This window comes from Monodelphis domestica, chromosome 3 (assembly GCF_027887165.1).
Source record: "Monodelphis domestica isolate mMonDom1 chromosome 3, mMonDom1.pri, whole genome shotgun sequence".
NCBI classification, from domain to species: Eukaryota; Metazoa; Chordata; class Mammalia; order Didelphimorphia; family Didelphidae; genus Monodelphis; species Monodelphis domestica.
In genome coordinates, this window is record NC_077229.1 from 27,496,434 (window position 1) to 27,507,388 (window position 10,955).

General features: G+C 45.4%; 1 long non-coding RNA gene across 1 annotated transcript; it reads right to left on the bottom strand.

The window, feature by feature from the left end:
- Nucleotides 1-1,019: 1,019 nt before the first annotated feature.
- LOC103095054 (uncharacterized) lies at nt 1,020-10,099 on the bottom strand. The gene is made up of 2 exons (XR_466122.3): nt 7,585-10,099; nt 1,020-6,508 (listed from the first exon to the last, which is right to left on the bottom strand). It is a non-coding gene; the product is annotated as an uncharacterized LOC103095054 (long non-coding RNA).
- Nucleotides 10,100-10,955: the final 856 nt, after the last annotated feature.

The following is a 10,955-nucleotide window of genomic DNA, read 5'->3' on the forward strand; positions in this document are numbered from 1 at the left end:
TAATGAGAGGTAGGTAGGTAGGAAAGAAACCAAGAGAGTTATGAAAAACCAGACAAGATGAGTCCATCCAAGAAGGGAAGGGTGGCCAACAGCGCTGGTGGCTTCAGAAAGCCAAATAAATACATCAAGGATTTATTAAGCATCTACTCTATGCCAGACACAGACCCAGGGGATACAGATTAGGGCAAGAATATTCCCTACTTTCAAGTGTCTTACAATATAATGGAGCCAAAGGATAAGACATCTGGTGATTAAGAAACCATTTGTAGAGAGAGATAATCAGATAGTGGACTTCTAGCTGGCCTAGAAGTCAGAAAGTGTGGTCCAATTCCCATTTCTGATAACACTGTTTTTGTGATGCTGGGAAATTTGCTTAAGCTTTGTAGTGCTCCTAGACAACTATTTGAGACTATACTTTGCAGAGCATCTGCTGATTTGTGTTGTTAGAGTTTCCTCATCAGGAAATTTCTAAACTAAAAAAAATGACAGTTCCAGTGTGAAATAGCCCAATCATTCTTGGAAAGCATATTGGAATTATTCAAAGAAATTAATTTAAATTTCTGTCTTCTTTGATATGGAGATTCAACAGCTGAGCATATAACCTAAGGGATTAATGACCCCCCCCCAAGAAATTTTTTTTGAAGCTCTATACTTCAGACGAGAGTACAGTATGCTCAGGAGATTGTTCATTTTCCTTTAATTCCCTCTAGAAGCCACTCATTTACTTGATACTACTTCTACTTCATTTGCTTTTTATCCATTATTACTTCCTGAAGCAATGTTGTATATAAATGTCTGTAGTATAATGACATGCAACTGTGGAGAAATAATCATTGTCACCTAGTTGCCCCCTGAAATTACCTTTAAACTGGACCACTAGAGCTATGGAGGTAGAGGGGACTTTTCTGTTACATCTATTCAGTTTATCAAACCCCATGATAAAATGGCCACTTCACTTCCATATTATTTTTTAATTATAATTGTTTCCCTTTTGCTTTTGGCCAAAAACGATTCATATATAAGCATAGTTAATTTTATTGTACTGTTGTAATCATTAATCCACAAGCATTCATTAGGAAATTACATGTATCCAGCACTTAAGTGTTACAAAAATCTCTTAAATACACAAATTATACATGAAACCACAAACTTCTGCTTCATTTTAAAAAGCTAACTTTTTCCCTAAACGTTTTTGCTTCTGGGTCCCTTTCAGAATTCTCAGTGTATTTTTCCAGATTTTATTAAGGTCTAGTGGGCTCAATACGTACATTTATTGCCCTTCTTGGTTCTAGGTCACTTTATATAAATTTTGTTTTCCCATCTTTGACACTTTGACACTTAAGATGCAATAACATTCCATTTCATTCATACACGATATGCCACACCGTTCCATTCTGTCAAATGGTCACTTATTAAGTGATATGTTAGGGTCTGACCCAGGGAGAAAGAAGCCACAAATAATTCTCAGAAAAGATGCCTCTGTGTTCTAAGGCTTGGGCTACACGTGGTTTTTCTGGCTCGTTCTGGAGTGTTTTTGTAGGCCTCCAAGAGATGTTTTTGTTCTGGAAAAGTTTTAGACCTCTTGTACCAACCCTCAAAGAATCTTTGTCATCTCGCTGGCAGATATTTCCCCAATTGCCTAAAAGAACAAAAGCTTGTCTCTTATCTATAATAATTGGAGTTACCGTGCCTGGCCCAGGCTTACTGAATCATTCACATTGGCATTTCGGACCCCAACAGCCACAGCTCTGGCGACTAATTCCATTGCTTTGACTATTTAACCCTCTCTCACATAACTACAGCTAGGATGTGCTAGGCACTGTGCTAGGTACTGGAGAGACAAAGACGGGAAGGTCCCCTGCCTTCAAGGGGCTTACGTTCTAGTATCACAGCAAGGCAAAATCAAAACCGACCCCTATTTATTTTGCTATCTTGAGGACTAGGTCTGAAGGAGCAAAGTCAGAGAAGTCAACAGTCTGGGGTTTCCTCCCGTTATTTTTAGGAGTATGAAATGTGAAATATAAGAAACCTAATGTCACTTATTCAGTGGTTTTCATTCATGTCTGACTTTAAGACCCCATTTGGGGTTTTCTTGGCAAAGACGCTGGAGCAAAAGGCCACTTTCTTCTCCAGCTCATTTTACAGATGGGAAACTGAGGCCAACAGGGTTAATTGACTCATCCAGGGTCCTAACAGGGTTAATTGACTTGTCCAGAGTCACACAGCTAGTGAGGACAGATTTGAACTCAGGAAGATGAGGCTTCCTGACTCCAGACCCAGTGCTTTATCCCCTACCCATCACCTAGCTGCCCTGTGTAAGACGGAGAAATCTGGAAACTTGGGAATAAGTCTGGAAGAGCTGCAAGAATCCTGCAAGCAGCGAAGGGAGGATGGGCACAAAGGAACTTGGAACCTTGGAGGGAGAAAAAAAGCTGATCCAGGCAGCTGCAACTGCCTCCTGGTGGAGAATACCTGGGCAGAGGGTCTCTGGACTCTGACGGAATCTCAAAGTCAGTGATCTTTCTCTCCCTGAATTCCTGATCCCAGATCCTCCCAAATCCCAGCCAATGGACAAGGACTTTGAAAGACAAGCAGTCCACAAAGAAGATCTCTACAACTCCCTTTGAACCTTGAACTTGGGGACACTTGCTGTGCCAGCCAAGAAACCAGGGTTCCTCTACTCTGAACCCCTCAGATTATCAGACCTGAGCTGCCTAACTTTGGGGGGAAGGGTGTTCATTAGCTAGGGCCCCCCTCTCCCTCTTTCCTTCCTGAATCTCAATCCTTACCATTCCTCAGCCCTGTCCCTTTCCTGCTTCCCTCCAATACACTCAAGACAACCTGAATTGAGGGGGGAGAGAAGGGGTTTCTCTCTTCCCCAGAAGAAAGAGGCTCAACACTTGAAGCCTCTTTCAACGAAGATCCCAGAGAGCCTGCCAGTAGGAGTTGAAGGCAGCCAAGGGGGTCTGGTCAGAGAGGGCTGAGGGGGAAAAGACAAAATCCATCCTCCTTCTCTCCTCCGGCTAAACAACACCACCTCCTCTCACTCTTTCTCCTTCATCCTTTCTTCAGATATATTACAAGTGGCACCCCAGGGGTTCTTTGACAGTTGGAACTGTCTGGGCAGGGCAGCCATCCTAAGGGACAGTACACAGGCAGTCATTACATAGGATCAGACATTTGATTCCTAAGTAAAGAAGAACGAGTGTGAACAACAAAGAGGGGTAGCCATAACAGGGAACCAAAATGATCCAAAAAAGATTTTGGACAATGTTGGTGGGGATCCATCTTAGCGTATTGGGGGCACCGTTTTATTTACAATACCATCACTGGTATGATTAATGATACAATTGGGGCAATATTTAACATCACTAAATACTGGAACAAACTGCCATTTGAGAGATCAACATTATGGCAGGCTCTTCCCCAGGCATATGTAGCTCTAGTGCCTACTGGGAAGGCATGTACGTACATCACAAAGGGGATTGGGACAATCCTGGGAAAGAAGGCAATGAACAAAATAATGGACCACAAGCTAGACATATCATTCTCTCACATACCAATTATAACTGAGGAGTGCCAGGAACATAGCAGGAGAAAGAATGGGAACCTGGGGAATGGGACTGAGACAGGGCCTGGGGAGGTGGCTAAAGACAACACAGACGTTACTGACAACACAGACATGAGCAAGGGCACTGAGACATCCAACTTGACAACAGCAGAGGCAGTGGGAATGTGCAACAACAAAGTCCTGGTAGACAAACAAACTAGCTATGAACCTGAGGAAGTCCTGGGGGCATACAAAATCATGCCTCTCTGGGATTTCACCAAATGGACACCAGACTCGGGGATACGGCATGCAAAGGTGCCTAAGTCTTTTACCTGAGCCATTTAAATGTATAAAAGAACTGAAAAGAGCTTTCAGGCTTTATGAGCCTGATTTCAGGGATGTGGAGATCCTGCTTTCTGAACTTTTCACGCCCCAAGAACACAAAAAATTTATTGAGAAAACTCGCCAAGATGACAGTCTTACCAGCTGGCCGGAAGTATATGAAGATTTTGACTTTGCAAGACCATTAAATATGAGTCATCTTAAAAAAGCTAGGGAGGATTTGTTACAAGCAATAAGATCTTTTTGTGATAGACCAAAATGCATGGGGTAAATTTGACAGATTGCAACAGGAGAAAAAAAAGCACCCTTCCTTATTCATTGACAGGCTTCTCGAGAACGCAGAAGCCATCTTAGGTTATAGCCAGGATTCCCAAGAATCCATTGCCCATGTGAGAAGGCAATTCCTCAAAGGCTGCACCCAACATCTTGGAAATTTTTTCCAGAATCACTGACCCAAATATGAATCTCTTTCCTTATCAGAACTTAGGGACTCAGCTACTTACCTGTTTGAAAATCAAGATCAACAAGATAGGGAAAAGGAAGAGCTGAAAAAAAATTGCATGAGACCAAAGAAACTTTGAGACAGATAGAGATAGAAAAGGTAAAAAATCTGGCCGCTATTAAAACATTCACAAGACAAAACACACAGTACCACCAAAGGGGGCAAAGAGATAATAGGAAGTGTTTCTTATTTAACAGAATTGGCCATGTGGTTTGCTTTTGCCCAATGAAGGCCAAATATGAGCAGGGTTACAGTGGGGGTGGAAATTATCAATACCAGGGGTCACAGAATAGAGGGTCCAACAGCAATCATGGGAAACAGCAGGCTAATGAGGGGAACAAGAACAAGTGCTGTGACCATTGCAAATTCAGGGAAGAAACAACACCTGACCTAAAGACAACACAATCCCTCATCCTTTCTTCCAATATATTACACCTGTCTAGATGTCAGCAACTGAATGAAGGTGGTTAAGGATATGTTTTATTGTAGCCTGTGAAGGCATACTTTTTAAGAAAAAACCTTGGGGAGAAGCAGCTGCCATGTGAAAGAACATGGGACTCGTTTTGTTTATAAAGGGCCTCCACTGACCATCCTCTCCACCACTCCAGCTAGCCCCTTTGCTTCCTCCCTGGTTCTATTAAGCCTAAAGTTAGCTTATAATTAAGATAGAAAATCTCCCAGGAATATCCTACTGGAACAGGGGCCTGCAGTACTAAAGTTTTCAAGACCCACAAGAATAAAGCCATAATGGCAGACGGACAGGCCACTTGCTGGGTGTTGGGGACTTGGCCATCATCCAAATTGAGCTATATAGGCAATGCCAATATTTTTTTTAAGATATGCCATTCATATTTTAAACTCCAGCCATCCATTGCCCAGTACGTCCCCCATCCCAACTAGAATCCTCCCATTACATCAAAGAAAAAAAGCTATATAAAACACACTGGCCCGGCTGCCAGTCAATCGGCCAGCACATTCAGCATCCGGAGCAGTGTCCAGAGTCTTCCCCTGGCTCCTCCACTGCCGGCACATGCATGGCTACTAGAGGTAACCGCCTTTTCGCCAGAACAAGTGACCGAGGTTCTCCCCTCCCCCTATTTCTGAGTTGGTTCCCTTGTGTGATGGTGAGGGAAGGACAAAAGTGAACTCTGATAATCTCACTGGGTATACCAGGTAAATGTTGACTGACAGAAATGCCCTGGCCTGGGTCATTCCAAGGGATTCAGTTTCTCGTAAGCCACAGCGACCAGGATTAATGTGTGCAGCACGTGCATGGCCATATTTGGGACCCCAAAAACCTGTCTGGTTGAGAGTTCCCTGCCATCTAGTCAACCACTACTCAGGGGGTCCCCATTTTCCTCTGAACCTCTCTTGCCCAGCCACAAGTACTTCGTTTTTGCCATCATAGCAATGCAAAAAGGGTACTGACTGAAAATCGCATGTCAGGTAGATGGAACAAGGGAAACTAATCGAGCAGTAAACACTCTCAACCCCATTTTCCAAACTACAACCTCCAGGGAAGATAGGTTGTTGTTAAGTCTTCTCAGCTCTGCTTCCCAGGCTGGCTGCTAATCAGCCCTCTCTGCAGGCATGCCACTAAAAATTCTATGGAGAGAAAAAGGCTTCTCTCCTCGTCTATATTCCAAAACTGACTTGTGGTAGTAAAAAGAAGTCTTGGAAAGGGGGATTTATTATAGTCTTAGCAATTTGCCCAAAGTTCCAATTCTGGGACTTCAAACATGAAAGGCTCCGAGATTGCATCTCTGAATGTTCCAGATTTCAGAACATGTAGCTAGTCTAGAAGCAGCAGCCTGGGTCTAGGGAGGACAGGCATCTGCAGCCTTGAGGTGGCAGCAGTTCCATCTTACACAAAGCTGCCCCAGGACACTTTCCTGATTCCATGTACATTTTCTCCTCTTTCCTGGTTTCTTGGTATCCCATCTGCCTCATACGAAGAGAGTTTAGGACCAGCTTCCCACCAAACATGTTATACTTTCATCCGATCAGAGTCCACGCTGAGGTAGCATCATTATCTGCTATGCTCCAGAAAAACTTCTGGAAGAATCTAAGTGCCCAACGAGGCTTCTTTCCTGCAATTCCAGGATTTGCAAAGGCTGAGGAAGAAACAAAGGGTCACAGATTTAGAACTGAGACAGAGATTAAGAGTCCAACACCTTCATTTTGGGGGAAAGAGACCCAAGTGAAAGTGACTTGCTGAAGGTCGCATGGGTATTAGCAGAGGCAGGATCAAATCCCCAATGAGTCTCTGCCCACCCCATCCCCAGTCCCATCCACCTCATATTTCTTCCACAAACATATTCCATTCACAGAATCACAGAATTTGACCCTTGGAAGAGACTTCGATAGCCATCACTCTGGTACCACTTACTCCTAAAAGGAATCCCCATAAAAACACGCTCAGTAATGCTGCTTGAAGACCTCCAAGAAGGGAGAACTCGGCATCCCTTGAGGCAGCCAATTTGATTTGAGGGCAGCTCTGATGGTTCATGTCCAAAATCTGATTCACATTTTACCCCATTCATTGCTTTTGGTTCTACCCTTTAAGTCAAACAGAAATCCAGTGTCTCTTTCCAAGTGCCAAGTCCTTTAAATATTTGGACCATAGCTACGGTAGCCCAAATCATCTTTTAGAGTTAGCGAGGCTAAACATTCCCCGGTTCTTTAGTTGACCAAGATGTGACATGGACTCGAAGCCCTGTACCATCCTGGATGCCCTCCCTCTCACTCCAGTTTACCAATGCCCTCCTTAAACTGTACTGAACAGGTTACTCCAAATGAGAATTGCCCTGAACCTGGAGGCCTATCACACGCTCATTTCTGGAAGCCATGCCTTTAATTTATTATTACAGCCCAAGACCAAATTCCCTTTGGGCTTCCACATCACACTTTGGGCTTCTCTTTCAGAGACAATCCACTCAAACCTCCAGATCTTTTTCAAATTACTGCTTAAACTACCATCTGGCCACCCCACCATCTTGTTCCTGGTAAAGTAAGCTTCATAAAACCTCCCATTTATAGTTCTCCTTTGCCCATCTCGGTGGCTTTGTGCCAAAGGGCACAAAGGGCTCCAATCCCACCTCCTACCTACCCTTTCCAAAGGTCCATCTCCTTTAAACCTTCCCTCCCCCCCCCCCCAGGCTCACCCACCTCTGACTAATGAGGTACTAACCATGGTAGTGTAGCAATAGTTTTCACTGTCGGTGTCTCTGCCCTAAGAGACTAAAGGGGCAAAAGCCACTCTTCCCTAAACGTTCTGTCTTCTTGACCAGGCTCCATCAGGGTGCCCTGAACACAGCAAGGGCTTAATGCCCTCTTTCTAACACAAAGATAAAAGAAAAAAGCAGCAAGGACACCAAGTCCGAATCCCACCTCTGCTGTTTACTACCTGCAGCAGTTTGATGGTCCCCCTCCCCCTGGGGGTTCCCCTGGGGAACCAGGCTTCAGTTTCACCCTCTGTAAAATGTGAGAGTTGGGCTAAGCAACCAATGTTCTCCAACTTGAAAAAAAAAAAAAAACCTCTTTTGCGAAGCCTATAAAAAAGTTTCAAAAAATAAAAACTTGTGGAGTTGTGGGTGATACTTCAAGGAATGGTCCAGTCGAGTAGAAATTTGGGAATATGTGGGGGGGCCCCCACTGACTGCTGCCATGTTAATAAAGCCCATTGGGAGCTTTGCCTAGTTCCAGCCTCCTGTCCGTGGGAAATTCCTTCCCAGACACTAAAATAAATGGCCCTGCCGAGGCCTCCAGAGCCTCAGTCTCCTCATCTATAAAATGGGAAGAATAACACTTCCGGCTGCTGCAGGTACAAGCCTAGGCAAACGTCGAGCAGCTCCAATAAGGGGCTTCGTCCCCAATCAAAATATTTCTCATTTGATCTTTCAGAGGTCAAGCCCCAGCTCCGGGAGCCCTGAATGAACGCTTTTTTGATGAATTGCCTCCAAATCCAGTCTTCTTCCCACTCCACCGGGACCCATCCCTGAGCTCAGCAGAACGATAACGCCGCTGGGGGCGCATGGGAGGTTGATGAGCCGTTAGAGGAACGACGGCTCCAGATTAACGTTGCCTGGGCGCGTGACGTCACGACACCACTATCGGTTGATGGGCGGAGCGTGCGAAGACAGCGGAAGAGCGCGCGGGAGAAGAAGAGCTAATCACAGGGCCTAACTCGGGAAGGGCGGGGCCTGTGGGGCCTAGGCTCCGGGCGGATGTTGCCCGGAGGCGAGACGCCGTAAACTGTCAGTGGAGAAGCGCGGCGAGAAGAAACCAATCAGAGAGGCCAACTGAGGGGTGGGCGGGTTTTGTGACTCCACTATTTGGCTCAACGGAAGGCGCAAGGGCACGTGTGATGACTCTGGTCGGCTCAAAGTAGAAGCCAATTGTAAGGGGACTTCTCGAGAGTAGGCGTGACCAATGCGACTTAACGGAACTCACGCGAGTTGTCAAAGGGAGCGCGGCGAGGAGGTGCCAATCGGAAAGACCGCCGATAGCGCGGGGGTGTGGCTGCAGGGCTGAGAGGAAGTCACGCCTCCAGAACCCTGCCTCGGCGAACGGTAACGGCAATGCTACTGTGGTGGACAGACGGCCGCTGGCAGCCGCGGCGGCTTGGGCTGCTGCTGCTGCTGTTTCTGGGCCTTGGGGGCAGCCTATTTTCAGAGCAGGCGGAGGCCCAGAGCCCTGCGGGGACGCCGCCGGAGAGGAGCCGGCCATACGCCGTGCTGCGCGGGCAGAACCTAGGTGAGGGGCGGTGCCGGGGGCCGGCTCTGGGCAGCTTTCTCTCCGTCTCGGTCCTGGAAGAGGCCAGGACCTGGCTTTCTAGCACGTCTCAACTTTTCTTGTTCCCGTTTGTTAAACGAAAAAACTGAAGCAGGCAGAGCAAAGTGAAGCGTGCCCTCTGTACCCAGCCGCCGCTGGGGAAGGGGGATCATTTCCTGTGGAAAGTGGGGTCCTTCCGGCCTGGTATATGCGAGGGAATGGGGGAAGTGTACCTCTCATCTATAAAACTATTAGATTTGTGTATATATACACACTCCTATGTATATGTTATATACTACATTATATGTATTATTTCTAATCAGTTATATAACAATTATTCTACACTAATTATACATTTATGCTTAGATATATTACATACTCATTGTTTTCTTCTGATAGTTCTTCTGAAAGTATCTGATGATTCTTTCTTGGACCTGGGTTCAATTCCATCTAACGGGTGAAGAACCCCAGGCAGGTCTAGCAGCCAGATAAATAGAGGGTGCTGGACTTGGACTGAATTCAGATGCTGCCAGTGAGCCTGGGCAGGTCACTTCCCCTCTGCTGGCCTTAGTTTCCTCCTCTGGAAAATGATACTAGCATCAACCTCACAGTGTGGTTATGAAGGTCAGAAGAGACCTTTTTAAACATAAAAAAGCAGGTTTGCAGTGCTCCGTAAATGCTAGCTCCTATTAGTAGTGTCTTGGTGCCTTGGTTTCCCCATCTGTAAAACGAGGTAGCAATGGATGTTTGGATTCAGAAGCCTTTGAGAGGTCCATCTGTCTCTAGAACCCTTCTTTCAGGCTCAGGGCTTACCAAGAGATAGTGATAGTTTGATATTCCATATGTACTCCTGGGAGGTGGCATTAGGATAATCCCAATTTTTCCAAACGAGGAAGCAGGTTTCATGGTGCTGACTTGCCCTTTGCATATGGAAAAAGTATGTTTCCAAGGCCTTTTCTGTTTCTGTCTTACCCTTTTACCAGCCTTACCATTATTATCACCTATTGTGACAGAGGCTGGCACTAGAGAAAATTGCCAGGCTGAAGAGTATATGAAATTGATTCCACTCCTGGGTGAGCCCCCAACCCCAACCCACCCCAGGTGATCAAGTGTGGAAATGATTAGTGCCTAGAAGCCAGTGCTCTTGACTCATGTCATATAGCAGATTTCACTTTCTCTTCTAAGCATTTGAGAGCTTTTCCTTGTGAAAAAAGCCCTAAGGTAAAATGGGGGTGTGGGGGCAGCTAGTGGATCAAACACCAGGCTTGGAGTCAGGAAGATCTGACCTCAGCCCCTTCCATAGCTGTGTGACCTAGGCTAGCCACTTATCTCCCATTTGCTTGGCTCTTGCTGCTCTTCTAAGACTTGATACTAAGAAGGTAAAGGATTTTTAAAAGAGAGAATACAGACAAGCAATAATATGGGACAGTTCTGAAGAACTTATTCCAGGGAGTGCTATCCATCTCTAGAGAAAGAACTGTAGGAGTCAGATGGATGCAAATCAAAGCATATGCAGAGAGAAGGAGAGAGAATGAAAAATGTGATGCAGTGATGCAGAGGTATGACACCTTGTCCAGTCTTTGCAAGGCAGTCAAGTTGGTTGAGTTCAGTGAATCACAAAGCGTTAAATAGGACTATTATCAGACAAGTACAGTAAAAAGTATAAAATGCTATTCAAAGAGGAGCTATCTGTGCCAGATTAGCATCTCCTCAAAATAATATTTTTAAATAATTGAAGGAAATTAAAATAAAGATGCCCTTTTTTCCCCATCTAAGTTCACAGACCCC